At 40.7% G+C, this 24558-nt stretch overlaps 1 long non-coding RNA gene across 1 annotated transcript; it reads left to right on the top strand.

The window, feature by feature from the left end:
- The first annotated feature begins 689 nt into the window (after positions 1 to 689).
- Positions 690 to 24280, top strand: LOC125448268 (uncharacterized). The gene is made up of 4 exons (XR_009446700.1): positions 690 to 799; positions 15186 to 15368; positions 21755 to 21934; positions 24143 to 24280. It is a non-coding gene; the product is annotated as an uncharacterized LOC125448268 (long non-coding RNA).
- The last annotated feature ends 278 nt before the right edge of the window (positions 24281 to 24558 follow it).

The following is a 24558-nucleotide window of genomic DNA, read 5'->3' as shown; positions in this document are numbered from 1 at the left end:
GACTCAGAATTATGATTTCTGAAATACCTGTGATGCTTGGCACTCATATTTTGGCAACTGCGCAGAAAGTCAGGGAATCTGAAATGAAAGCAAAAGAGCAAGTGACTTTTGTGAGTCTAACTTTCTGGATGAGTGGTTTTACAAAGATAGAAAACCATTTATGAAATGTTAAACATAATGCCAATAATCATGCATTGAATTCTTTTTTAATAAAAACACACCTTTCTGAAATGTTTATGTTATTTCAAAGCAGATGAGAACAATAATGCCACAATTTATAAAGTGAACCCATATTTTAAAGATGGTGTATTATCCAATGTTATGACATCAAACATCACACTTAAAATTTAATATAATTGACGTAAATGCTGCCCTTTGATTTCCATTGAATCATATCGCGCATTAACTAATTATTAATTTGAAATATATCATGTGATTTGCACCAGAAAGCAGTCCATTTCTTTATTTTTCATGGAGGTTTATTATTTAGAACTTGGGCGGTTCATCTGAGGCAGAGAGATTCCACACCTCGGTGAGTCTCCTTGATACAAGGGGAATTCTTTGCCTTACATCTGGCTGATTCCCATGAAACACTGTTATTTCAAAAAGCCCAGTGACGACAGCAAACTACCTTAAGGGAATTTCCAAATCGTAGAACTTGATGTAATGTCTAGTAATAGTCAGTTCCTCAAAAAGACGAAGGCCTAAAATTTCCTTAAAATTACTTATAAACAAAAATTGCAACCACTGGAGAGGGCTACACAGGATTTCCCCAATCTGCGCAAAGTGTAAAATCGAGGTGAGTAAGCTGATTTACTTGGAAGCCCCTTTGGAACCTGCCCTATTCGCTCTTAAAATACTTCAGCGTTTTTATTGTATTTGTACTTATGACAGACAAGTCAATCAAGATAACAGCAGGACAGGGCACACAACAGAGAGGAAGGAGAACCCATTCAGATCTTTAAGCCTACCTAGGTTAAAGTGAATGGGGAGGGACCAAATGGCATTGAAAGAACAACAGGGGCCTCATTATAGCTGTCAGTTATGCCAGCTGGATCGGGGTGACACTGGCACCTTATTCGCCCGTGGGACAGCAGAACAATGCCAGAAGAAGTTCCACATCTTTAATAGGGTACAGCAGAACAGGGTAAAATGGACATTAATTTGGAGTCTTCACAAATATCCCCATCCTCAATGATGAGGGAGCAGGGCACCTAAGGGCAAAAGACAAGGTGGAACTTTTAAATCCATGTTCAGTCAGAAGTGCTGAGTGGATGATCCAGCTCTGCCTCTTCCCAAGGTTCCCAGAATCATAGGTTCCAGTCTTCAGCTGATTTAACTCACTGTACATGGTATCGAGGAACAGCTGAAGGCACCAGACATTGCAATGGCTATAGTCCCTAACAATGTCCTAGCAAAAGAACCAAAAATTTGTGCTCCAGAATTAGCCTCATCCCCAGCCAAGCAGTTCCAGTACAGCAACAAAATGCCATCTACCCAACAATGTGCAAAATTGCCTGAGTATATCCCGTACAGAAAAAGCAGGACAAATCTACTGCGGCCGCATTGGTCTGTACTCAACCATCAGCAACATGATGGAAGGAATCACCTACAATGTTATCAAGCCTCACTTGCTCAGCAATAACCTGCTCAGTGATGTCCAGTTTGGGCTCCTGACCTCATTCCACCCTTGGTTCAAACATGGACAAGTGAACAGAATTCCAGAGGTAAGCTAAGAGCAGCTGCCCTTCACATCAAGGCTGTATTCAAGCAAGTGTTGTATTGAGGAGCCCTAGCAAAACTGGAATCAATGGGAATTGGGGAAAAACTCTGCTGGTTGGAGTCACAAGGGAAGATGGTTATGGTTGTTGGAGTCCAGCCATCTCAGTTCTACAACACCTTTGCAGATATTCTTCATGGTAGTTCTCTAGGCCTAAGCATCTTTAACTGCTTCATCAATGACCTTCCCTTCAATTTCAAAAGAGGAATCATATTTTCAAACGTTTCTCTCTCTCAAAAAATGCTGCCAAACCTGCAGGGCTTCTTGAGCGCTTTCTGTTTTTATTTCAACTACATAAATATCATCTGTAAATCCCTAAAGGTGGCAGTGAAGGTAGATTAAGTCATTTAGAAAGCATATCGGATCATTGTCTTTATTAGCTGGGCTACACTAAGCAAGAGCAAGGAAGTTATGCTGGAAAGGAGTCTCCTCAACTTTCCTCATAGCCATCTTACCTTAAGTTATGCCCCCCTACTTATTGACCACCATACTAATAAAAAAAGTGCCTTCCAATCCACTCTGTATAGGCCCCTCATAATCTTGTCTCCTTCATTTAGGTCCCCTCTCAAACTTCACTACTCCAAGAAAAACAATCCCAGCTTATCCAATCTTTCCTCATTGCTCAGTTCATCTAGTCCAGGCAGCATCCTGGTAAATCTCCTCCGCACCATCGCTGGTGCGATCACATAATGTGATGACCAGAACTACATGCAGTATTCCAGTTGTGGCTAAATCAGAATTTGTACACTTCGAGCATAATTTCCTTGCTCTTGCATGCTATGGATGGCTAATAAAGTCAATGAACCCATAAGCTTTCATAACCATCTTTATCTACCTGCACAGCTACCTTCATGGATTTGTGGATGATAATTATGCAACTGAAATAAAAGCAGAAAATGCTCAAGAAACTCTGCAGATTTGGCAGCATTTTTTTGAGAGGGAGACTTTGCTCCTTGAAATAAAAGTTATAGTCAGATCTTTGTAAACTGGCATTGATATCATGGGCCTTCTGTGCTGTAAATGACTATAAGTCTATAAATACTTAGGCTGCAAGAATGGGTCAGAGGCTAGGATACTCTGTGGCAATCCTGAACAATCAGCTTTCCAGAAGGTTCTGACTATTGCATATGAAACTTAACAAGAGGATTGTGGGAGGTCACTTCCAAGATTGCAAGGAAGCTCAAAGGAAATATTTTAAAGCGGGAAAATATACCTTCAGCCCGAATGATCTTGTTGAAAAAATTCTTACATCCAAACTGATGTGGATATTCATCTACAAGGGTAATCAATTTCAAAATCCCAGTTTTTATGGCAAATAATTGTAAGTTACTCCTATATTGTTGGAGCATTGCACGTTTATATAGCCTTGTTGGTTTCAGATACTCTGCTTGTATAGCATCTTTAACCTTTGCTTCTTTCTGTAATTATTGCACCGAAATTACTTTTGTTTTTCATTTCACAGCATAATTGCCTTGATTTTTGCCACTAAACTTATCTTTGAAAGTTTTCCTGCAGTCCTCAGAATACATGCCTAGCCTGTGTTTGCATATTGATACCAGAATTGAAAATGGTATATTTTAATCCACTTGTGAATAAGATAGACCAACCTTTATACCAACCATGCAAAATGGGGAAAAGAGTATGCAGAAGGCAACTAAATCATCGTACTAAAACAAATTACTGTAGATGATGGAGATCTGAAATAAAAACCGAAAATGCTGAGAAACTCAGCAGGTCTGGAAGCATCTGTGGAGACAGAAATAGAGTCTGGTTTGACACTTCTTTGAAGTGTTCTCTGTTTCTCTCAAAATAAATTTTGCCAGACCTGCTGAGTTTCTCCAGCACTTTCTGTTTTTTATTATAGCTACCATAAATTACCCTGCCCTGCTTTCTTCCTTTCAAACACCATATACAAATACTAAGCTTTCTTCCACGTGAAGTCAGGAAGTTGATGGCTGTATTGTATTGTTTGTTGGGTGGAAAATTAAAATGGGTCAACTGATCTAAATTGGTAAGAGGCAGGTTGGCTGCATATTCCTTGCCCCCAGGAAAGATTAAACTTCAGATAAAGTTGATAAATTAACTGTTACTAGTGTTACTGGGAGGAGGGCCTGTGATGCAGTCAGTAACATTTCTACCGCTGAGCCAGAGGCTCCAGGCTTCATTCCACTCTAGGAGTTGTTGGTTGAGAAGGATGTGTTCATAGTGCAGCCAAACAGATTCACTAGCAATTTGCAAATCATCCCAAAGTATGCCATCAGCCAGGTGTAAGAATAGGGCAGTTTTCTGATCGGCCATGTGATGGAAAGAGATTGGAGATTCGATCATCATTATTCAAAACTTCATGATAACAACATATATGTGAAAGTGTATGTTGCCACAACAGCTCAGATTCTTTGGGTGATGATTGTCTCAGTCAGCTGGACAGCTGGTGTGGATTAGTTTGGGCCCAACAGTACATGGTTTACTTAACTGTCAGTCGTCATGAGCCGGTACATTCTTCGTGACAACATTTCTACCAATCAGAGCCCATTTGCCAACCAATCAACCCTGTCCTCTCAAGACATTATTTTCTCTTTACTTTGGTACTTCTTGCAAATTGTTCAGATGATGCAAAATGAAAGCGTTTGGCAAATTGTGTCTTTTTCAGCAACAGTCAAAGTAGCAAATGTTTGGGGCATTGTATAATTCTTTGGCACAAACTGGGTATTACTCTTTACAAGAGATAACAAGGTGTGGAGATGGTTGAACACGGCAGGCCAAGCAGCATCAGAGGAGCAGGAAGGCTGACGTTTCAGGCTATCTCTATTACTCATTGCACAACAGTTTAGGTTTATCTTTTTGATTTTTTGATAATCAGAGGTAATTTACAAAAAAAAATTACAAAAAAAAAGCAAAGATGAAATAATGCAGGACATTAAGCTTTGGTTTATACAAGCAAAATTTTAATCTGTGTACCCTAATAATTATATCAAAACAATGCAATTCTTCTGCACCTATTGATTGCTTGGCCACTTTTTTTTTCCAAAGATCCAAAGTTGATATCAAAATAATCATATATGGTTCATGTCATAACTCAGCTGGTGTTATGATTTAAGGTTGTGACCACTAGTGTAATCAAAGTGTTTATAATATCATACCAACTGGAAAGACCAAAAGATGTGACAACACAGCCTTTTTGAGTTAAAGATGATTTTGTGTGATTTGATGGGTGGACTATAAATAAAATAAGTTATCCTGTAATTAATGAAAGGATATACATTTAAAGATGTCAACCAATCGTTAAAGATTTATTAATATAGTAACATAATGAGAGATAAGATTATGTTGCAAAAACTTCACAAATAAATGCTGCACAGCCCTAATGTTATTTAGTAGAATTCAGTGACTGCAATTATTATACTTAACCAAACTGGTATACGGGGGTGAGCCCAGGACAGTTGTTGTAAAAGCTTGCATTAATATAGTGCCTTGAACCACTTCAGGTTGTCCCAAATTGCTTTACAGACAATTAAGGACATTCCTCAAGTGTAGCTACTCTTGCAAGTTAGGAGAACAACAACAGCCTCACCCTGTTACCACATAGCCTGCCACTCCACATCCCCTGTTGTTAGTCACTAACAGTCCCCATCAACAACTATTCACCCTCCCAGCCTGATCGTTAGCAACTCCTTTGTCTGTCCAACTGTATTTCTTTCTTTTTAGGCTCTATCCTATTGTTTACTCCCTATCCCAGCCACTTTCCTATTTTCTGCATATAAACTGACGTTTTCCCAGCCACCATCAGTTCTGAGGAAGGGTCACTGGACCCGAAATGTTAACTCCGTTTATTCCTTCACAGATGCCGCCAGGCCTGCTGAGCTTTTCCAGCAACTTTGTTTTTGTTCCTGATTTACAGCACCCACAGTTCATTCAGTTTCTTTTAACCTCCTCACACACGTATTCCAATTAAAACCTATGGAAATCATGGTTATATGATGCTGTAATTACGGCATTTATATGATTGACATATTTGGGACTATGCCTTAAAAGTAAATAAAGGGAGTCATGTGACTTATTCTGAAGTCAACCTGACATCAAGCCTTGATGGAGATAGTAGGAACTGCAGATGCTGGAGAATCTGAGATAACTAGGAATAGAGCTGGATGAACACAACAGGCCAAGCAGCATCAGAGGAGCAGGAAGGTTGACGTTTCAGGACCCATCTGATGAAGTGCCTAGGCCTGAAACATCAGCTTTCCTGCTCCTCTGATGCTGCTTGACTTGTTGTGTTCGTCTGCACCTTGTTGTCTTGGATTCTCCAGCATCTGCAGTTCCTATTACAGAAAAATCACAAATTGTTAAAGGCTTAGAGGTGGAGAAAGGAATTAAGAATCATTTTGGATTAATTCTGGGAGAATTGATTCGGCCACTTAAAAGATAGTATAATGTCTATCAGGATAGTGCTTTTGTTTTGGTTATATTAAAAGTTCAGTTTTGGAGTACAGAAATAATGTTTCATCAATAATACTTTAGTCTGTTTGTTACAGTAAATGTCTTTAAACATCAAATTTTGCTGTGTTATCTGTTCATCTAGAAACTGGAAATTTGAATAAAATCCAAAAGAACTGTGATTGCTGGAAATCAGAAACAAAAACAGAAGTTGCTGGAAAAGATCAGCAGGCCTGACGGTATCTGTGTAGAGAAATTAGAGTTAACATTTTGAGTCCAGCGACTTTTCCTCATAACTGATGGTAGCTAGAAAAAAATTGGTTTTTATGCAGAGGATAGGGTGGGACAAAGAGTAAGGAGTAAACGATAGATGGGGATAGAGCCCAAAGAGAGAGAAAAGAATAGTTGGACAGACAAAGGAGTGGATAATGATCAGGTTAGGAGAGTGAAAACTTGCTAATGGAGACTGTTAGTGGCTAACAATGGGCTGTGTGTAAAAGTAGTCCATGTGATAATAAAGATAACAAGGTGTGGAGCTCGATGAACACAGCAGTCCAGGCAGCGTCAGAGGAGCAAGAAAGCTGATGCTTCAGGTCTGGACCCTTCCTAGTATGTGGGGGTTGGGATATGGACACGGGGGTTTGTGTCGCAAATCCTAAAGTTGTTGAACTTGATATTGAGTCCAGAAGTCTGTAGAGTTTCCAACTGGAGAATGAGGTGCTGTTCTTTTTGTCAAACACCAGCGTGAAATTAAATTAATGACAGCTGTTAAACACCAGGGGAGTGGAATGTGGAAACTGGGAATTTGAACTTGTGTTTAAAACTTATCAGTCTTGTTCATATATATAGGGCGAAGTTGGAACTTTTTTAAAGAATCAGATAAGATCATAAGACATAGAAGCAGAAATTAGGCCATTTGGCCCACAGAGTCTGCTCTGCCATTCAATTATGGCTGATACGTTCCTCAACCCCATTCTCCTGCTTTCTCCCCATAACCCTTAATCCTCTTGATAGTCAAGAACCTATCTATCTCAGTCTTAAATGTATTCAACAACCTGGCCTCCACAGCCTTCTGTGCCCGTGTATTCCATAGATTCACCACTCTCTGGCTGAAGTAATTTTTTCTTATCTCCGTTCTAAAAGGTCTTCCCTTTACTAGAAAGCTGTGCCCTCAGGTTCTAGACTCTTCTACCAATAGAAGCATCTTCCCAACATCCACTTTGTCCAGACCATTCTTGTCTGTCTAAACTCCAATGATTATAGGCCCCAGAGTCCTCAAACGTTCCTCATATGTTAAGTTTTCCATTCCTGGGACCATTCTTGTGAACCTCCTCTGAACCTGCTCCAGGGCCAGTATATCCTTCCTGAGATATGGGGCCCAAAGTTGTATGCAATACTCCAAATATGGCCAGAGCCTTAAAAAGCCTCAGGAGTTCAATATTGCTTTTATATTTAAGTCCTTTCAAAATAAATGCCAACGCTGCATTTGCCTTAGAGATAGCAGGAACTGCAGATGCTGGAGAATCTGAGATAACAAGGTGTAGCGGGGGATAAACACAGCAGGCCAAGAAGCATCAGAGGAGCAGGAAAGCTGATGTTTCGGGCCTAGACCCTTCTTCAGAAATGGCCATTTCTGAAGAAGGGTCTAGGCCCGAAACATCAGCTTTCCTGCTCCTCTGATGCTGCTTGGCCTGCTGTGTTCATCCAGCTCTACACCTTGTTATCTTGTATTTGCCTTCCTGACTACTGACTCAACCTGTAAGTTTACTTTGAGAGAATCCTGGATGAGAAGTCCCAAGTCTCTTTGCACTTCAGATTTCTGAATGTTCTCCCCATTTAGAAAATAGTTCATGCTTTTATTCTTCTTCCTAAAGTGCATGACCTCACACTTTCCCACATTGTACTCCATCTGCCACTTCTTTGCCCACTGTCCTAGCCTGTCCAAATCCCTCTGCAGCCTTGCCACCTCCTCAGTACTACCTGTCCCTCCACCTGTCTTTGTATCATCTGCAAACTTATCCAGAATGCCCTCAGTTCCTTCATCTAGATCATTAATGTATAAAGTGAAAAGTTGTGGTCCCAACACTGATCCTTGTGGAACACCACTAGTCACCGGCTGCCATCCTGAGAAAGACCCTTTTATCCCCACTCTCTGCTTTCTGCCAGACAGCCAATCTTCTATCCATGCAAGCACCCTGCTTCTACCACCATGGGCCCTTATCTTACTCATTGTTAATGATATTCTACTCTGTTATACTTCTATTCTACTCTGAAAATTTTATTACCACTATCTTTCTCTTTCTGTTATTTTATGGCTTTATCCTGCAAAAAGTACCAATAATTTTAAAAGGTATTAGTATTCCTTACTTGAATTTCTCTGTTCCCTGCCATTCCTATTCTTCAGTTTAGCAACATTCCAAAGCTAAATCCAGGAATGCGCAGACAAATTTATTGACTTTACAAAACTCAATCCACATTTAAGGTGACGGAGTGATGGGGAGAGAGAGGAACACCTAAATCAGGGCATTTTCTCCTTAAATTACTGCAAATTTCATTTTTGTTATATGTTTTTGAGAAAATATTGAATGTCAAGGAACATGTTATTAGTAGGATGGAATTTATCACTAATTAGTGTAATGCGTAAACAATGTAGCTTAGCAACAATGTCTACATGCATCACATAAACAATACACTCCTTTTGTATTCATATCACTGTGTCTTCATAATTGCAAAAGCATGCTTTGCAAATAAGATATTTATGATCTTTTTCAGATATAACATAAAGTATCATTAAGCAAGTGCTTAAACATCAGAAGGCCTTTACTTTTAATTATATTAAAAAAGTGTCGACAGGATTGAAATGTATTTTTTATTTGGAAACACTCAGCTAATAACTCCGACTCTGAGGTCCTGAATAGTTGGCCAACAAAATTTATGGTTAATTCCTTCCTGGAGCCTGAAAGAATCCAAAAGCACAAAAATTTCTGGCATTGAAATTCTATCCTTTTTGGGTTTAGTAATTCAGAGTAATGGGAATGAAGGGCAGTGTATTAGTGCCAAATGCAACATTTCCTTTCTTGAATATCTGTATTTTTTTCTATATCTGCCCCTCTGTTCTTTTCTGTTTTAAATGCTGCTCCTGATCACTACAAAGTTCCTTGACTATTGTCACACAATGTGACAAACTTTATCATTGAAAGGCCTCTCACAGAACCATCTGTAGCAGGACATAGCAATCTGTTTGATTTGAGTCTCTCCTCCAGTGTTATAAAAATTCCTTTGGTCCCATGAAACACAATTCTGCAGTGGGCTGAATGTTTTCAAAAATCAACTAAGTATCAATTCTGAAGAGTTTTGTGGATGGTTTCTCTTTGATAACCCTAATGATTTTTCATCACAGAATCCCTACTGTGTGGAAACAGGCCATTCAGCCCTACAAGTCCACACTGACCATCAGGGCATCCCACCCAGACCCATCCCGCTAATCTATACATCCCTGACCACTACAGGCAATTTAACACAGTCAATCCACCTAGCCTGCACATCTTTGGACTATGGGAAGAAACTGGAGCACCCAGAGGAAACCCACACACACACACGGTGAGAATGTATAAACTCCACACAGACAGTCGCCCAAGGGTGGAATTGAACCCAGGTCCCCAATGCTGTGAGGCAACAGTGCTAACCACTGAGCCACTGTCTGTCCTGTTACAGCCATCCATGCGACATCCTCAACCCAACAAAGCACCAGCACAAATGGCAGTGGTGGGACACACCATACCCCTATGCACTAGTACTCATTGCGTTCTCCCACTCACTACAAATGGAAATATTGGCTGTTGCTGGGACCTCCTGGGGTTACTGATGCCAGCAACATCTTTAAAGCTCATGTTGTGCACCCAATCAAGGGCTGGCATTTTGGCACTGCCGTGTGCAGTTCCTATCAATTACTGCAGATATGTTTGACAGAGGGGAATTGGGTCACCCTGCTTTGCTGATAGGGATCTGGAAGTTCTGGTGGACAGACGGGATGTGCTGGTGGGTTTGGGGGTTGGGGTGTGGGGTGGTGAATGTTTCCAGTCACTGCCTATGGAGTGTGTCCTGAGATATTGGTGACTGCTGTCCACGGTGGAGGGCCAGAAGAATAAGCTGGAGCTGGCAGGTTGCATCTCTGACTCTCGTGTCGGGAATTGTTGCTGTCTCATTCTATCCAGCAGGTGGGAAAATGGGGAACTGCATATCAATGAGGTGAGATGACATAGTGGTAAGGTTGTTAATGCATGAAATCAGGCCACTCACTGCTCATCAGTGAGACTGTCATGTTGCTGCTCAGCATTTGGTTGGAGAATAAAACTTTTTGTTCTCAATATTGGGAATTCCTCACTGACTGTCACATGTGATTCTCCCAATTTCCTCACCAATGCCTACATCATTCAGTGGTTGAAAGGTTCAGCCCAAAATTTTTCCTGTGTAAAATGTAATTAGCCAATTAAACAAATATTTATTACCATCTTTCTTTTACTTCATGTGAAACCTGTTATAGGTATGAAGTAGCCATTCTGCCAAATCATGTCAGTACCTTTGACAAGCTGATGTGTGTGATGTGGTTAGTATTCATTTTGGCTTTTGCTTTTCATTGATGCCAGTCTTGAAATTCTAACATTGTACAAGCAGTAATAAGAAAAAGAAGTTCTGGAGAAATTCAGCAGGTCTGGCAGCATCCATGAGAGAGAATCAAGATTAACATTTCATTTCCAGTTTGCCTCCTCTTTTGAATTGTTCAAATAAACAGAACGCACAGCCTATAAATGGGACCAACATTTCCAGTGTCACAGATGTAGCTGTGCTGAATTCACTGGAGCATCCATGCCAGAATATCTTCAGTGGCATTTCATTAGACCCATTCCTGAGTGAATTACTTGGTCAAATGCTTCTGAGCTCTTCTCATACCTTTGATGCAATAAAGGCTGGCAGGTTAGCTTCAATGTTTCCACTAAAGAGCTTTGTGACCAAAGTGTGGAGCAAATCATTCCTTGTACATTCCAGAAAACAAGGATTAACTTTTTTTGCTAAGACCAGGAAGGTGCATTTTAACTTAACTGTCAACTTTACTAGGAAACAGATTTTTTTGCAAAAGAAAAATCAGTCATCATTTTGTTCATGCTTATTGGTCTGAATTTTAAGATATTTGTTCTGCAGCTCCAGTTATTTGATGGAAACTTTTCTTAAATTGTCAAGCACAACATTTTTTTCTTGCAGTGGGCTAAATTTTCCAAGAATTCCCCCCGCAGCAAAGAACTTTCTAGACTTTCTGTTTCCTTTTGAATACAGCAGTGTTTTTATTGATTGGTCAGTTGCAGTAACGGCTCAGAGCTTCACGCAAATACAACAACCTTTTCCCATCTTCTGGTGAGAAGCGAAGTTCTGGTGGGCTGTGAAAGGGTAGAGGGAGGTAAGAATGACAGGAGTGGGGGCTCTGCTCCATGCATCTCCATAGCCTGCACCTACAATGTTTGAAGGACAAGAAAGAGAACACAAAATCGTCTGAGTTATTCTGCAGTGGTTTTCACTTGGGTGTGTTTGTTCATGTCATTGTCCTTCATTGCAATTATACTCCTTTGTTTTGATTTACAGATACATGTCAGAAAGTTCATGGACCATGACACCATCTCACAGCTGAGATGTGGGAGCAGAAATGTTGGTCACTATATTGGAAATGAAATGGGCATTGGGATGAGATGTCTTGAAGGAAAAACATCTATGTTTCAACTAAATCCTCCAACTGGGACAATAACTGATGCCATAGGATGGCATCCATTTAGGTGTATCTTCCTTGGATGAGGACATTGTGGTCTTCTCCAACATCTTGGTTAATTGAAACAGGCATCAGTGGAACCTCTGGATCTATATGCTCCTATGGTAACTGGTGTAAGGGCAATGGTGTCATGGTGTAACAGTTATTGTGACTGCTTTACATGCAGAAGGTCCCGGATTCAAGCCCCATTGGAACTATCATTGTTTAAGGGCTAAAGGAGGGAAGGAAATAAATAGATCAACTAGCACTAGAGGAAAAATATGCTAGGTAAACAAATTGGGCTACACAGTGTTAAGTTCACTGGCCTCTTTTTTTGGAAAGCTCATTCACAGAATATGAGAGATAATGGGAGCTGCAGATGCTGGAGAATTCAAGATAACAAAGTGTGAAGCTGGATGAACACAGCAGGCAAAGCAGCATCTCAGGAGCACAAAAGCTGACGTTTCGGGCCTAGACCCTTCATCAGAGAGGGGTCTAGGTCCGAAACATCAGCTTTTGTACTCCTGAGATGCTGCTTGGCCTGCTGTGTTCATCCAGCTTCACACTTTATTATCTTGGATTCACAGAATATGGGCATCACTGAACAGACCAGTATATATTGCCCTGAGGCCAGTTCAGAGTCAACCACATTGCTGTGATTCTAGATTCACATGTACACCAGACTTGGTAATGATGGCAGTTTCCTTCCCTAATGGACATTAGTGAATCAGATTGGTTTGTTGCCAACACTCATTTCATTGTCATCATTTAGACAAATAATTTGAATTGGCAGGATTTGAACCTGGGTCACTGGAGTAATAGTCTAATGATTGTACTTCCAGGCCGTTGTCAACAGAATGGGATGTATCCATGTATATTAAAAGAAGTAGCTACACATATAGTGGTTATACTGGTGGTAATATTCCAAGAATCCTTAGAGCCTGGAAATGTTTCAAAAGTTTGGAAAACTGCCAATGTAACACCTTCATTTTGAAAGGGACAGGTGACAGAAACAGGTAACTAAAAGCCAGTTATTGGGAAAACGTAAGAATCTTTATTAAGGATGCAATAGTGGAGCATTTAGAAACATCTACTATGATTAAGCTGAGCCAGAATAGCTTCACAAAGGGGAAATCATGCCTGACAAATTTATTGGAATTCTTTGACGGGGAAACACACAGGACAGATAAAGGGGAAGCAGTTGATGCAAAATATTTAGATTTTCAAAAGGCATTTTGCCATATATTAGGCCACTTTACAAGACAAGAGCCCTCAGTGTTGGAGGTAGTATATTAACATGTACAATGGACTGACTAACTAGTAGAAGACAGAGATTTGGAATAAGGTACATTTTCAGGATGGCAGTGCGAGGTAACCAATAATGCGCCACAAGATCAGTGTTGGGGTCACAGTTATTTGCTATGTATTTATAAATGACTTAGATGAAGAAAGTGAATGCATTTTCACTAAGATTGTGGATGATACAAAATAGGTGCAAAGGCAAGTGGTGAGGATGACACAGAGTCTGCAGACAGATATAGACATGTTACATAAGTAGACATAAATTTGGTAGAGCGAATATAATGTACAGCAATGTGAGATGTTGAACTTTAGCAGGAAAAATAGAGGAGCTGAATGGTATTTAAATGGAGGAAGACTGCAGGACGCTATGAAATATTTTGGAGTCCTTGTCAATTAATTCCAAAAAACTGGCATCCAAATTCAACAGATAATAGGAAAGGAAATGCAATATTGGTTTTACTTCAAAGGGAATGAAGTGTAAAAGTAGAGAGGTTTTGCCAAAACTGTACGAGGCACTAGTCAAACCACAGCTGGAATACTGTGATCAGTTTTGGACCCATTATCTAAGGAAAGATTGGCAGCAGTCCAGTGATGGTCACATTAGAAGAAGTTGAGTAGATTGTGTCTCTATATTCATTGGAATATAAAAGAGTGAGAAGTGATCTTAAAACATACAAAGTTCTTAGGTAACTTAGGAAATTCTTAGGGTTAATGCAGAAAAGTTGTTTCCCGTTTTGGGAGAGCTTAGGACCAGGAGCATAAAGGATCAGCCATTTAAGACAGAAATGTGGAGGAATTTCTTCTCTCAGAATGTACTGAACCTGTACAATTCTTTACTGAAGAGGGCTGTATAGAATGGGTTGTTAAGAATATTCAAGACTTAAGATTGACAATTTTTTAATCAGCAATGAAATCAAAGCAGGAAAGAGAAGTTGAGGATTATCAGATCAGCCACGGCAGAGTACATTCAATGGGCTGAATGGTCTACTTCTGCTCCTACACTTTTTGGTTTTATGAGTGGCATTGTCATTGGACTAGCAAACCAGAGGCAAAACTATTTTGAATACATGGTTCAAATCCCCCCATAGCAGCTAGTGTAATTTAAATTCAACTAACAAAATAAATTAGAATAAAGAAGTAGTTTCCGTAAAAGTGCCCACAAAAATACCATTGATTGTTGTTAAACCCATCTGATGCACTAATGTCCTAGTTTACCTATATTAAAAGTTAACAAAGTGAAGACTGGCCCTGCAGAAAGTGAATCTGTAGAATTAATAGAGAAAGTAAGACTAATTAAATAGTTAATTTGCATTGATCATCACTTTAGACTATATGAGGAACATTCCAAATAAATTGCAAATCAAGAAATGGAAAGCACAGAAATCTCAAGAATTTTGCAATCTCCAGGTACTGAGAAAATTGTCAGAGCTGTGCTCTTGTAAGCCTCCATGTTCTGATGGACTTAATTCTGACATCTTAAAAGAAGTAGCTAGTGAGATAGTTGATGCATTGGTTTTAATTTTCAAAAATTCCCTAGACTTAGGGATGGTTAGGTTGGAAAATAGTGAATGTAACTCTTTTATTCTAAAAGGGAGGGAAAGAGAAAACAGGAACAGATGGGTCAGTTAGAAGATGTTAGAGTCTATTGTTAAAGAAGTTATAACAGACTACTGAGGTACATTTAAAATAATCAGGCAAAGATTAAATGGTTTCATGGAAAGGATCTCCTTTTAAATCAATTTATTGGACTCCTTTGTGAAGGTAATATGTTCTATGGGTAAAGAGGGCCTCATGATTGTATTGTTTTTGGATTTTCAGAACATATTTGATAATGTGCCACATAAAAGTTAATAATAATATTTTTACATTTTTTTTTAGGAAAATAAAAGGGAGTGGCGAAAGGGATGAAAACTTGGCCTGGACAAAAGATTGGCTGAATAACAGGAAACAGTGTATCATTTTCTGGTTAGCAAGATCTGACAATTGATATGCCACAGGGATCAGGGCTGAGATCTCTACTTTCTGCAAACAATATGAATGAATTGGCCGAAGGGGCCGAAGGTACGGTTGCTAAATTTGCTGATAAGATGAAGTTAGGTAGGAATGTAAGTTATGAAGATGACATAAGGAAGATACTAAGGGATGAACATAGGTTAAGTGAGTGAGTAAAGGCCTGGCAAATAGCACATAACAGAAAAGAATGAAACAGTACATTTTGGCAATGTTTTGAGTAATGTTCATTTAGAGTAGGTGCTGAGTATATGGTTACTGCTGAAGTCTAATGGAGTCCACAACAATCGCTAGCAAAATGTTTATAACCTCATTCTTCAGAAAACTGCCAAAAGTAAAAACGTGCTGAGTTAGTTAGTTGTACCATTCAAATCATTGGGAAAATGTTTGGTGAGTGGGATGGCAAGAAACTGAAAGAAATACCAATGTTAAATGATCTACCAAATGACAGATTAATTTAATGTCAGAAAACTTAGCTTTGCAGTCCATTTCTTCTCGGTTGAATGATATAAGATGGTCAACTTTGATGAACCAACAGATAATTTTAAAATTTCACATTTTCTCACTAGCTTGTCATGCGTAAGATAGGGATGTAAAAAAAAAGGTCTTCAATTTTCCCTGAAACCCAGCAATGTATTCAGGACACTTTTTTTTAATAGTTTGATGATTTAGTAGAAAGCAGATGTATAAATTGTACTGGTGACTTGATTGAAAAATGTAAGATCCTGAGGAGCTTAGACAAGTTGCATGTGGAAAGAATGGTTCATAAAATCATTGTTTTCCCTTGCGGGCGAACCTAGAACCAAGGATCACCCATTTAAAACAATCGGATACAAGGCTACGCTGACCAATATTTCCCCTTGAGACAATTTGCCCATTCCAACAATTAGTCCAGTAGATCTTCTCTGAAGTACCTCCAACATATTTACATCCTTCCTGAAATAAAATGAACATTACTGTACACTACACTCCAGCTGTTGTCTTATCAACACCTTGTACAGCTGCAATTAAGATAATGAAATGTGAGGCTGGATGAACACAGCAGGCCCAGCAGCATCTCAGGACCACAAAAGCTGACGTTTCGGGCCTAGACCTAGGCCCGAAACATCAGCTTTTGTGCTCCTGAGATGCTGCTGGGCCTGCTGTGTTCATCCAGCCTCACATTTCATTATCTTGGATTCTCCAGCATCTGCAGTTCCCATTATCACAGCTGAAATTAACCTCCCTAGTTTGCTACCCACTTTCCCTCATAGTAAACAATAATACCATGTTCATTTTTTTCATTACTTGCTGTACTTACACACTTTTTTTATGATCCAAGTGAACAGTACACCCAGATCTCTCAGCATCTCAGAACTATGCAATGTATCACGAATCAGTTAACATTCAGATAATTCTTTCTACCAAAATGTACTGTTTTATTCTTTCCTGTTATATACTATTTGCCAGGCCTTTACTCACTCACCTAACCTATGAATGAAACAGTACTACCTTCGCTTCAAGATGCCCTCATTGTAGTGTGAGGCACCATCACCGTGCAAATGCAATAGACTTTGAGCATATCTAGCAACTCAAGACTGGACATCCCCACGGTACTATGGGCCATCAACAGCACCTGAATTGTACTCCAGCACAACCCGCAATCTCGTGACTTGGCACACTCCCCAGTCAAACATTACAATCAAGTAAGGGGATTAATGGAGGTTGTAGAGGTATGCCAACAGCAGCACCTGACATACCTAAAAATGAGATATCAACCTGGTGAAGCTACCAGGCAGGACTACTTACAGGCCAGACAGCATCAGCAGCAAGTGACAGACAGAACTAGGTGATCCTACAACAACTAGATCAGATCTTAACTCTATAGCCTTGCCACGTCCAATCATGAATGGTAGACAATTAACAACTCACTGGGGGAATAAGTTGCCCCACAGGTAGGCTGAGAGGTCTAAGGCCAGAAGGGACAGTGGACAGTAGTGTCTTCACTCTGTACGAGGAGAAGATTCCCAAACCTAGCTGCTCGAGCGTGGATGGCCAACCAAGGCAATCAGCTTTATTGTGCTGTGCTGCCCTGATGTCCCAAAGCACTAGCGTTAATTCATTCTTAATCCGCACAAGCTTTCATCCCACTCTTCTGACATATATAATTCCCTCTGCTCTTATTAAGGCATTAACAGCACTCAGTGAACCTCCCCTAAGAAGAGGCCAGCACTGGAGACTCTCAGATACACCGCCATTTCTGAGGAGGAAGCTACTGAAATCGCAGAGGGTGCATTGGCAAGACTTTCAACAGCAATCCTCATGGGCTCAGAGTCATTAATATCAGTGAGATTCTGGGGCTTAGCTAACGCTCTGAGTATGTTTCTCATTCTCCCTTCCTTCTCCATTCTCCTTTCTGTCATCCCCTTCTGGGCTAGGGGCCTCACTAAAACAGGAAACCTGAATTGGGGAATCTCTCAGTCTTGATGGAGGAACACCTGATCCCATGAAACATGCGTAATCCAAATGACGGGGGTAATGTCATCCATTTTGCTGATAACGGCAGCAGTGATCTGTTTTTGGTGACTAGTTTATAAAAGGGGTATTGACTAGCACACCAAGAAGACAGAGTGCTCGGCTGTGAAACCATGGCATGGGATCTCAGCACAATTGGAAAAAAAGCTGGGCCACATTTTTGTATCATATCCAAAGGATAGCACCTCAGAAAGTAAATCATCCCTTCCTTAGTTTGATTCCATGGTGTCAACCTGGATTATGTTGTCACATATCTAAACAGGGCTTGTTCCAACAGGTTTCTGAGTCACAGCAGATGTGTAACCAATTGGGCCGACCTGATATGAGCTTAGTGATTTGAAATTTTAATTGTTGCTTTAATTGATCATTGTAAATCAGCTATTATTCTGCAATAAATCGGGAGAGAGGGGGAGGCGGATCAAATATGGGTAAAGGAGAAGATAGGTGGAGTGGAGACAGACAAGTTAAAGGGGCGGGAATGGCGCCTGAAGAGGTGAGTATAGATGGGGAGGTAGGGAGGGGATAGGTCAGTCTGGGGAGGACGGGCAGGTCAAGGGGCCGGGATGAGGTTATTAGGTAATAATGGGCCATTTCGCAGCACAGTTAAGGGTCAACCACAATATTGTGGGTCTGGAGTCACATGTAAGCCAGGCCAGGGTAAGGACTGCTGTTTTCTTTCCCTTAATGATAGGAGTGAACCAGATGGGCTTTTACGACAATCAACAATGGTAGCTGTTAGACTTTTAATTCCAGATTTTATTTACTTAAAATTCTATCATCTGCTGTGGTAGTATTCAAACCCAAGTACATTATCTGAGTCTTTGGATTACTAGCCCAGCAATACCAATATGTCATCACCTATTCCAACTGTGGTAATTAGCATTCCCACAGAAACAGATTTACACAAGAATTCAAGAGTTTAAAAGCAAAGGTGTGCAGGCGGAGAAGAACTCCTAAAAAATAATTACTGGTTTGTTTTTAAGCAGGCTTGTGCAGTTACTCCGTAGATAATGGGTTCCTGATTTTGATCAGAAGCACTGGCGGGAAGTGAGGTACTTTCCCAAGGCCAAAAAAAAGATCAGTTCCAGGCACCGCACAGCAGCCTGACAATTAACCAGCCTCTTGGCTGAGGAACTGTGTGCAGTGCATAAGAAATCTAAAACTGGGAGAAATATTACTGGAACACTTGCAAATGCTCCTGATTAATGTGAAAAACTGAAGAAAACGGTGTCATAGTATTGGTGCACCCCACTATTACTCACAAAGTCTTGACATCCACTCCACCTTTACAGGAGTTAAAGTGGAATGTTCCGATACAAACATGTTCCTACAGGCCTCTCTGTTTGCAAACTTCAATTCCCTGTATAGTTATCCTAATGCTCACTTGAAAAGAAGCAAAGCAGCTTCAAATGGAAGCGTTGCACAGGACCTGGTCTGTGCTCGCTTTTCCTGCTGACAGCACTTAATAAGCTTGGTTTCTGCAAAGCTTCTGAGGCACTCTGACTGCCTCTCACACTAACTTCCTATTACATGACTTGACCTGGCATTGCTGAAGATCAGCTGATATTTATATTTATTTTGACATGTTGGCATACCAGAGGCTATTACCGTACCAGCAAACCTGCAGTAAAAGGAGAACTAACTTAGAATCAATGCAATTTAAGACATCATCATTGGGGAGACTTCTTTTGCCTTGTTATTTAGTTCAAAAATTATTTTATAGCAAATGTTTAATTAAGTACAGGCCACATTTAACTTCCTTACGTTTAATGGCTAAGGTTCACTCGATGGTGCCTGTACAGTTTTTCTTTGAAAGACGCTGATTGCAAGCTCCTTGAGCCACACAATGAACAGAAGTCCTCAGCTCGTGGAGGTGACCCAAGGATGGAGTTTCACGCAGGAAGTAGAAATATAAATTATTTTCTGCAATTCAATAGTTTGGAGTACACGATGTGCGTGTGTGATTGGGCAACAATCTGCTGTGAAAAAGCAGAAGAACGAAGCAGGCTTGTGCAGTTACTCTGTAGATAATGGGTTCCTGATTTTGATCAGGAGAAGCACTGGCGGGAAGTGAGATGCTTTCCCACAGCAAAAAAAAAATCAGTTCCGGGCACCACATAGCACTGCAGTTAACCAGCCTTTTGGCTGAGGAGCTGTGTGCAGTGCATAAGAAATCTAAAACTGGGAGAAATATTACTGACGGTTGTGAAATGTTACTGATAAAAGTGGAGAACTGAAGATAGCAGTCTGTTATGATTACTATTGGTTCTCACCACAAGCACCCACAAAGTGGAGTCTTGATATCAACTCAACCATCACAGGAGTTAAAGTCGAATGTTCCTATGTAAACATATTCCTACATCCTTGTCAATTCCGGAACAACTGGCAGCTCTGCTCTGTTGTCAGATGCTAAAAACATAAACTGGGTGTAGGAGTACAGTCCAAGATGATCAGGCTGTATAATATTGTGGTTTAATGGGAGCAGGGCCAGTGGTGCAATGGATAATGCACCTGACCAAGGACTAGATGATTGAAGTTTTCACACCTACATGGCTCCAGTGTGCAAACTTCTAAACTGGTTGTGCACCTGAAAATCTGAAATAACTCCTCAATGCCCAATGCACATCTTGTGGCGCAGTAGTGGCGTCCACTATGAGTGAGAGGCCTGGGTTCAAGTCCCACCTCCTCCAGAGGGGTGTAACAATATATACGAACAAGTTAAATAAAAATGTCTGTTGTGGGTTCAACAAGACATAAATACCAGAGTGCAGCATTTTCAAAGTAAAAGTATACATACACCGATTGCCGGGAATCTTATGGAGGCCTGGACGTGGCTGATGATGGGATTTGTGGCAGAATCAGACAAGATGTGTCAAAGGTTGGAGGTGCTGTTGATAGTATCGAGGGCTATTGCTGGCTTCAGCGAGACATTGACAGAATGCAGAGCTGGGTTGAGAAATGGCAGATGGAGTTCAACCTGGATAAATGCGAAGTGATGCATTTTGGAAGGTCGAACTTAAATGCTGAATATAGGATTAAAGACAGGATTCTCGGCAGTGTGGAGGAACAGCGGGATCTTGGTGTTCAAGTGCATAGCTCCCTCAAAGTTGCCACCCAAGTGGATAAGGTTGTTAAGAAAGCGTATGATTTTTTGGCTTTCATTAACAGGGGGATCGAGTTTAAGAGCCGCGAGGTTACGCTGCAGCTCTACAAAACCCTGGTGAGACAACACTTGGAATATTGTGTCCAGTTCTGGTCACCCTTTATAGGAAAGATGTGGAGGCTTTGGAGATGGTACAAAGGAGGTTTACCAGGATGCTGCCTGGACTGGAGGGTTTGTCTTACGAGGAGAGGTTGACTGAGCTTAGACTTTACTCTCTGGAGAGTTTGAGAAAGAGAGGTGACCTGATCGAGGTGTACAAGGTAGTGAGAGGCATGGATAGAGTCGATAGCCAGAGACTTTTCCCCAGGGCAGGATTGACTGCCACGAGGCGTCATAGCTTTAAAGTGTTAGGAGGAAGGTATAGAGGAGATGTCAGAGGGAGGTTCTTCACCCAGAGAGTTGTGAGCGCATGGAATAGTTTACCAGTGGTAGTCGTGGAAGCGGAGTCATTAGTGACATTTAAGTGACTGCTGGACATGCACATGGACAGCAGTGAATTGAGGGGAATGTAGGTTAGATTATTTTATTTTTGGATTAGGATTATTCCACGGCACAACATTGTGGGCCGAAGGGCCTGTACTGTGCTGTACTTTTCTATGTTCTATGTTCTATGTCCACCAAGACCTCTCTCAAAGATGGGAAACATCTTGCGCCACTTTTTATGCTTTAGTCAAGCAGTTTGGTGAATTGCTAATTACAATTATAATATGTTAAATGCCTATAACCTGTTAAATGCCTAACTTGCATTTTTAATATTTAGCTTCCTATATTACCAAGTGTGCCAACAAAGCTAGATGTTGAGAAATCTCAATGTGGAAATCAGAGTTGGTACCTGGACAATTCAGTTTGCAGCTTACTTCGAAGAACCTCCAGGCTGGACATCAGGTACTAGCATGGGCACCAGCTATGTACAAACAACATCCGTGGAGATCAGCATCTGGTACGTGCCAGTCTCTAAGAGCCTTCATGGTATATCTCTGATTCATTTGCGGGATGTTTCAGCATTTCGATGTTGCACCTCGGTCTGCACTGGTAACTATCATTGTAATTCTGCAGCAAGGACACTGTGTCCTCAGGGGCATGAACCCAGCTCATGTACAGGACCAAGCTGTACCTCCAAGCTGTTTGCTCATTGTCATAATGCTCATTCACTGAAATTACAGATTTCCATTCAATCCACCCGCATGTTGAAACTATCAATTATTTTGCTGTAAGTACTTTCGGACAAGTTTCTGTAGGAGATATCAAAGTACTGATGAGAAATAGCCCAAAAGCAGCCTGCATCCAGGTGGATTACCATGTTAACACTTTTTTGCATTCAACTGGAGAATGGTCACCCCCACGGACATCATTGATACTTGTGTGATCCTGGTGGGGTAGTCATCTTTCTCCAAGCTGTGGAGAGTATAAATATCTTCACTAATAGACCTCCTGTGGAAAAAAAATCTTTTGTTTGTGCAAGTGCTTACAGTGTTAGGGTCGATTCTCTTCATCTTGATCGACTCATGAGATGTCATATGCAGACTGGCTTGGTATCAAACTCTTACAGCAATGGGAGTATAGCCTGCCGTGGCTAACGGGCCGGTTCTAGCAAGTCAGCCACATAGGCTGATGCTAGCAAACTTGACTGAAGCAGGGAGGTAGGGTTGAATGCTAAAGGAGGCACAACTCAAAAGGCTCTACTTTGTGGTTCTACTCTATTCAAATCTTTGGTGAGAAGCTATTGAAAGCATTCATACTCCTAATTATGATGAAGTCAGTGAGATGATGGTGTGTAAGCTGCTGAATTTTGCAGCTCCTTTAATGTGTTAGATGTGACCACTGGCAGATGTGTGAGAGGCAGTACAATTGTTGTATAAATAGTGCTCCATTGGTCGGTGTAATGAAGTGAGGCATTGATTGCACATGAGATTACTTATGGGATGCCTGACACCCAGTTGTGCACGTGATAGTCCTCTATATTGGTAAGCTTACACACTTATAGGAATTTGAGCATTGGCTGTACAGTGGCTCCTACCTGGCAGTGCACATCAGATCATTGACCTTCTTACAGGTCCCCATAAGATGCCAACAGGCACTGAGCACCACTGTCCATGTTGCCTTTGTCAGTTCGGTTGGCCTCTTGTCACCATCCCTGTGTAAAAGAACTTCCCTTTTCTCCTTAACATTCTTTTGGTGTGTATTGCTAAAGCATGGCACTGTTTCTTGTCTGGCCTCTGACATTGCCAGGGATGGGTGATGTAATGTGCAGTGATTGAGTGTTGCTCCTGGGGTGTAGGGTGTGAAGAGCTGAGCAGATTCCTTTTATGCACTAAAATAAAACAAAGAACTGCAGATACAGGAAATCTGAAACAAAAGCAGAAATTGCAGGAGAATCTCAGCAGGAACAGCTGTGGAGAGAAAACAGAGTTCTGAAGAAGAGTCATGGGATTCAAAATGTTACCACTGCTTTCTCTCCATTGATACTGCCAGACCTGTTGGGTTTTGTTGCTTTTTAAATCTGGTGTCTGGTTGGGGACAGATCTTTCTGCCAGTCCACCCCTGTGATGTGACATTTCACCTCTTGAGAATATTTAATGAGCTGAGGAGAATGTTATTGTTTAGGATAACCCACCTCAAATACAAATAGAAGTCCCTCCCATGTTTCTCACCACACTGAACTTAGTATAAAAGAAATTCTGCCCTTTGAAACTCTACCACAGCTATACTGGACTCATCCTTCCCTCTTTGATAATGGTAGTTTGTGGGACACATACAATAATTCCAACTGACTGATTATTTATTCTTTTATTACTTTTAACCTTCCCCATAGTAGCAGCAATTGGATTTTACTCGCACGCAATCAATATTTGTTGAGCAGAGTGGTTTTCTTTTGAGTACTTGCATTATTCTCTCTCAATAACAAATAATAACATAATTCCCTCTGAATACTGATCGCCTACCATTGAGCAAATTAATGGATCAGCATGGTTTATTCATTGCACATTGTGTTATTTTAATACAACTGTCATTCAAAATCATGTGTGCATTATTCCTACACTTCAACACGGTTACATTTCTAAGGTATTTCATCGGAGGTAGAATTCTTTGAGATATCCTGAGGTGATGAAAGGACTGTTACAAGTATTTGTTTTTGTTTTTATACAAGGAGAGTTTGTACACCTGCCTAGCATGCTGGCCGCGAGACCCACCACCATCCTGCCTGCTCAGGGAAAGCTCCATCTACAGTGTTAAATTTCCCTGTCACACCAAGAAACTGGAGGCAGAGTGAAAAATTGAATTTGGTAACCTGTGTTTCTACCACATAAAAAGAGATCTGGCTCGCTTATGCTTCTCATTTATTGATTCATCCACTAGAAATCCAACTTTCATTTTACTTGAAAATTGCACATTTATAAACAATCCTCATTTTAAAACAATTTAAAAAAAATTTAATCCATGCCAGCAGTATAACCTAGCCTCTGGGGCTTTACTAATTCCCCTAAAGAAAATTCTGCCTTTAGGGAATTTTTATCCTATTTGTGCTCACCAGTGGGAAAGATTAGTAACTGATCTGGCAGAGTA

Source organism: Stegostoma tigrinum, chromosome 1 (assembly GCF_030684315.1).
Source record: "Stegostoma tigrinum isolate sSteTig4 chromosome 1, sSteTig4.hap1, whole genome shotgun sequence".
Lineage (NCBI taxonomy): Eukaryota > Metazoa > Chordata > Chondrichthyes > Orectolobiformes > Stegostomatidae > Stegostoma > Stegostoma tigrinum.
The sequence above is the reverse complement of the archived record's forward strand: the minus strand, read 5'-3'. Positions and strand labels throughout refer to the sequence as shown.